The sequence below is a fragment of the Pollachius pollachius genome, assembly GCF_949987615.1.
Source record: "Pollachius pollachius genome assembly, chromosome: 1".
Taxonomy (NCBI): domain Eukaryota; kingdom Metazoa; phylum Chordata; class Actinopteri; order Gadiformes; family Gadidae; genus Pollachius; species Pollachius pollachius.
The window spans coordinates 28006014-28012256 of record NC_136934.1 but is presented as its reverse complement, the minus strand read 5'-3'; positions in this window follow the sequence as shown (position 1 = coordinate 28012256).

The window sequence follows — 6243 nt, the reverse complement described above, 5'->3', positions numbered from 1 at the left end:
ATGCAGCAACGTGATATCTGTACATATCTTATCTAAATCGTTAATAAAGTTTGGGTTTAAAATAACCGATATGTCAGACATGGATATTTTTTACCTCTTCATGATATTCAGTGGACCTCAACATTTAATTTAAGGTAACATTTGGTAACACACAACACTGTACAATATTGGCTGAGACCGAATCGCAATCAGAAAAACGGATTTCTGACATTTTAAACAACGCTGGTAATCTATTTTGTGTGGAAGGAGTAATTATCATAGCAGCCTAGCTAGCCGATGCAGGCTATTTAGCACTAGCACCAGCACTACTGCTCCCGGCCAGCGCGCATCAAGGTGATTTCACTGACCTGAAACATTTGACAGGTCATTGGCAGGGGCTGCTGCTGCTACGGTTTCACTGGATGTTGGTTTAGAAAAATAATTTCTAATGTCCATGGTAATGTTTGTTCCACACCCTGAGGCTACTTTAACAAGACTGCTGAGAGATGTGAATGTTTAGAAAACGTAACGTTGTCCTTGTCAAGAATTGCTCCTGAGGCGTTTATCGTGGAAAGGCTTTTACTTCAAACTCGTTGCGGTACATACATCCAGTGTCTCTGGTGGCATTCCTATCACTGCTGTCTTAACGTATATGCCACAGTATATGCGCAGGCACATTTCAATTACCGTACATGACATCTCCCCCTTTAAAGTGGGTTATTTATGAACACAAATCTCTTTACGTTTTATGTAAATCAGACAAACAAATAAACTTTCTTGTTATGAACATAAATCAGCATCGCCAACATTAATGCCATTTCAGTACAACTTTGTCTTTTTTTTTTTTTTTTTTTTTTTTTTTACATCTCACTTTTCCCCCTTTTTTTTGTGTGTGTACCCCCCCCAAAGGCCATATGTTCAATCTACAGGTCAAGCCTGTTGGTCGGTTTGCACACCCGTCCAGATCTGGTCACAGTCTGACCGGGCATAGGGCTTGCAGGTTTAGCCACACTCTGACTGCTGGGGACAGTCTCTAACGTGTCAGAGTGGGTGTCTGTCCCTGTGTTCTCACTGGTTGCTGATGATGAAGACTGGGGAACCGGTTCAGGTTGAAGGTGGCGACGGTTTCGCCGAAGCTCAGCTCCCTGCTGCGTCTTGATGATGTAAGATGTTGGAGTAATGCTTTCACTTGAGATCACCGCTGGCGGTGACCATGATTTCTCATGGTCCAACTTGGACCTAACCGCATCACCTGGCTGCAGGACAGGTAAGAGTCGGGCTCCGTGGCGGCGATTGAAGTAATAGGCCTGTCTAGCCTTCTCTTGCTCATCCCTCTCCTTCACCGCTGCTCTGCTGGGCCACTTAGGTTGAAGATTCTTCTCCAATGTAGGGAGTGTTGTTCTAATCTTCCTTCCCATTAACAGCTCTGCAGGGCTGTAGCCGGTGGAGGAGCACGGGGTGGACCTGTAAATCATCAGGGCCATCACCGGATCTGCTTGTTTGAGGATCTTCTTGGCCGTTTGGACGGCTCTTTCTGCATGCCCATTTCCCTGCGGATGATGGGGGCTGGACGTGCAGTTTCTGAAGTCAAGCTGTTTCGCAAACTCCTGAAACTCAGAGCTAGAAAGCTGCGGCCCATTATCAGACACCACCTCGTCTGGAACACCAAACCTGGCGAAGATGGCCTTCAACTTCAGTATGACCTGTGTACTGGTTGTGGAGGGCATGTGCAGTATTTCTATAAATCTGGAGTAATAGTCCGAGATAATCAGGTAGTTTTGGTGATTGTACTCACATAGATCCATCGCAATTCTCTTCCAGGGACGATCTGGAAGTGGTGTAGCGATGAGAGGTTCTTTTTGTTGTGTTCTCTTCAGTTCATGGCACACCTGGCATGATGTAACAAGGCTGCTTATCTCTGTAGAGAGCCCGGGCCACCACACTGATGAGCACGCCCTCTCCCTACATTTAGCCAGGCCTTGGTGGCCTTCGTGGATTTTCTGGAGAATCTCTTTTCTCATCGGCTGTGGCACGATGATCCTGCATCCTCTGAGGACAAGGCCATTGTGCTCTGACAGCTCTGCTTTGACCTGAACGTATTCTCTTATACTCAAAGGCACTTTGCTGATGTGTTCTGGCCATCCAGCGTGTATGAACTTGATGACTGACTGCAGATTGGCATCCGATGCAGTTGCCATTTTGATCAGATCCATTTCGCTTTGGCTAGCCGGGATTCCCCCCACTACACCAGCAACATAGCATGCCACATCGCTCTGAGTGTCCATCTCAGCACACGTGCTGGACAGCGGACTACGCGACAGGGTGTCGGCGACTACCAGAGTTTTCCCAGGAGCGTACTCTGCCACGGGGTTGAATCTCATTAGGCTCATGAGAAGACGCTGACACCGCAATGGTACGTTGTCCAGGCTACGGCTGTTGATGAGCGGCACTAGTGGCTTGTGGTCCGTTACTAGTTTAAACTGCTCCAGCCCGGTGAGATACCTGTAGAACTTCTCACACGCCCACACGCCAGCCAGACATTCCTTTTCGATCTGGGCGTAGCGTGTTTCCGCTTCTGTGAGGCGTCTGGAGCAATATGCGATGGGTTTCCATTGCTGCCCATGGAGCTGAAGGAGCATCCCCCCCAGTCCATAGCTGCTGGCGTCAGCAGACACAGACGTAGGCTTGCCCACGTCATAGTAAGCAAGAGCTGGCGCCGTTGTCATTAGCTCTTTGGTTTGGTCGAAAGCAGCTTGTTGTGCGTGACCCCAAGTCCACATGTTCTTGCTTTTCAGGAGCTCATACAGCGGCTGTCCCACCGTGGACAGGTTGGGGATGTATCTTCCCAGATAATTCACCATTCCCAAAATCCTTTTCAGCTCCTGTACGTTTGCTGGTGGTGGTAGCTGCTGTATAGCTTAGACTTTGCCCGGATCGGGCTGTATTCCATCCTTGTCGATGATGTGCCCTAGGAACCGCAGCTGGCTCTGCCTAATGGAGCACTTTTCTCGGTTGAGCTTCAATCCAGCCGTCTCAATGCGCTGCATGGCTTTCTCTAACCGCTGGTCATGTTCGTTCACTGTGGCGCCATAGACGAGCACGTCGTCCATAAATATCTCTACCCCTTCTAGCCCCTGCACTGTCTCCATCATCTTTCTCTGGAAAATTTCCGGAGCGCTCGTTATTCCGAAAGGGAGCCTCTTGAAGTGAAATCTGCCAAACGGCGTGATAAAGGTAGTGAGCTTGCAAATGTCTGGATGCAGTGGAATCTGGAAAAAACCACTAGCTGCATCGAGTGACGAGAAGACAGTGGCACCACTTCGTTTTGCTATAATCTCATCTGTGACAGGCAGGGTGTACTGTTCTCTCTTAACAGCCACATTCAGTCTTTTGAGATCTACACAGATGTGAGCTTTACCTGTGCTCTTCTTCAAGACTGGCACCATGGGTGCGCACCAATCAGTGGGCTGTGTCACCTTCTCAATGATGCCATTTCTCTCCATTCTCTGGAGTTCCTCTCTGACTTTTTCTAACATGGGAAGTGGCACACGCCTAGCTGTGTGGACAGCGTACGGCTGAGCATTGTCTTTCAGTTGTATTCTTACAGGTTCAGTCTTCAGTGTTCCATGCTCACCGTATGCCTGTAGGTGCTCTGTGCTGCACACCGTTTCCTCCACTCTCCTCACTAGGTTCATCTTCACAGACAGTGGCCTGCTGAGAAGATTGGTTACTGTGTGTCCACAAATAACATAAGCTGTGAGCGGGTGTCTCTTTCCTTTGTAGGCTACAGTGCTCTGGAACTGCCCTATGCACTGTAGCTCCCCACCTGGGCTATCCAATAGGATGTCTGCAGGCCCCAGTGGTGTTTTAGGTCTGAGTGAGTGATAGGTTTCCTCTCTGATGATGTTCACATCGGCCCCTGTGTCGATTTTGAATTCAACCGGAGTGGAGCCTACTAGCAGATTGACGGCCCATTGCTCTGATGACCCATCAGCGGCTTTGCTCACTGCCCCTACGAAATACAACTGTTGCTGCTCAGTAACCTCACTCACTGCCTTGTTATTATTCCTGCACACTCTGCTCCAATGCCCAACTTACGACCAGTGTCAGGTCCTTCATTAGCTGAAGTTTTCGCGAGACGTCTTTGTCAAGTATTCCAACAACGATTCGGTCGCGAATATTCTCCTCCCTACTCGCACCGAAATCACAATGGTCTGAGAGTTCATACAAAGCCCTGATAAAAGTCTCTGCTTTTTCTCCCGGTCTTTGCAGACGTTGGTGGAAACATGCCCGCTCATACAACTGTTGCTGCTCAGTAACCTCACTCACTGCCTTGTTATTATTCCTGCACACTCTGCTCCAATGCCCAACTTTGTTGCATGTGTTGCATGTGGTTTCACGCGCAGGGCAATTTTCATCCCTGCTATGACGCACTTTCCCGCATTTTCCACATTCGCCATTTCCATTATTTCCCCCTCTTTGCTTACCGCCATATTTCATGTTCTTGTTGAACTTCTTGAACTTGTGACTAACTTTGTGCACTGCTCCTGTTGCCTCTCCTTGCATGCTAATTTGTGAAGCGACCTCCTCAGACTGCCTGACGGTTTGTACGGTTACGACCAGTGTCAGGTCCTTCATTAGCTGAAGTTTTCGCGAGACGTCTTTGTCAAGTATTCCAACAACGATTCGGTCGCGAATATTCTCCTCCCTACTCGCACCGAAATCACAATGGTCTGAGAGTTCATACAAAGCCCTGATAAAAGTCTCTGCTTTTTCTCCCGGTCTTTGCAGACGTTGGTGGAAACATGCCCGCTCATGAATCACGTTCCTTAGCGGTACAACATACTCATCAAACTTCGCTAGCACGACACCAAAGTTATCCTCCTCGTCTCCTTCCTCGGCAAACGTGAACGAACGAAACACATTCTCTGACTCGCTGCCCATTGCATAAATGAGGCTGCTCACCTGCACCGCGCCATCTTCCTTGTCAAGTTTGGTAGCAGTTCTGAACCTCACAAAACGCTGCTTCCAATCAGGCCACTCGGCAGGCTTGTCGAATGAAAAGTTTGTCGGGGGATTAAATTTGGCCATGACTCTCCTAGTCTTGCGCTTCTGACCCCATGTCAAGAATTGCTCCTGAGGCGTTTATCGTGGAAAGGCTTTTACTTCGAACTCGTTGCGGTACATACATCCAGTGTCTCTGGTGGCATTCCTATCACTGCTGTCTTAACGTATATGCCACAGTATATGCGCAGGCACATTTCAATTACCGTACATGACAGTCCTGGCAACCGTTCTAAACAACCGAACGAGAGATGGCATTTAACAATGCTTCCATGTGTTGTTTCTTTCAAAATTAAAATAAATAAATTTCAAGAGGTGAAAATCACTACCAGTCGAAACATGAGGGAACATGTCAGGGTTGTCATAACTTCAAAAGCTTAAAAAAGATCCGGGGCTTTTGACGTGAGATTCGGGGCTTCAGTCCCGAAAGCCACCCCCAAGCTCCGCGCATGAACCAGACCCCTGGTAATGCTACAAGGGACAGACTGGCTGCCATTGTCTCGGGCAACGAGCAAGCCCCATTGTAAAGATGTTTAACCTGAAATGGTATTTATATTATGTATTTTGTAATTAGCTGTTTAATGTTTAAATAAAGGATTTTTTTAATACAACAATCTGTCCCTCGTATTATACCATTTATTTTGAATGTCACTTAGCTACATGCTAAAGGTGGTATCAGATAAGAATTGGTTAAGAACAAGAGCACTTAAAAGAAGAAACCCTTTATTTACATAAAGAAATAAATATAAAAACCTAAGATTCCATGGTCCTTACACCATATATATATTTGAAAGTAGGCAATGTCTCTTTTATAGAAGGCTTATTTTAATGAATAGAAAATGTACGTGTTAACGTTAAATGAATATTAACCGTATCTATCAGATTGATTCATATCTCATCAAATCGCACCGGCTCGTTAGAACATTGAATCGAATCGCATCGAATCGTTCCATATTAAAAATGTATCGTCCCTGAACCGTATCGTAGCACATGTATCTAGATACGTATCAAATCGTCCTATAAAGGAGAGATGCACACCCCTAATAAATATCATACAAACAAGAACCAGTGATATAATGGAACTAATATTGCACATTACAAAAAGGCATCAACCATCACATTTTATCTGTAACTTGGTTGGTTTTAAACCATCAGTGGATGGTTAATCTTTCTATCTTCCTTGGGGTTTTAGGGCTACCA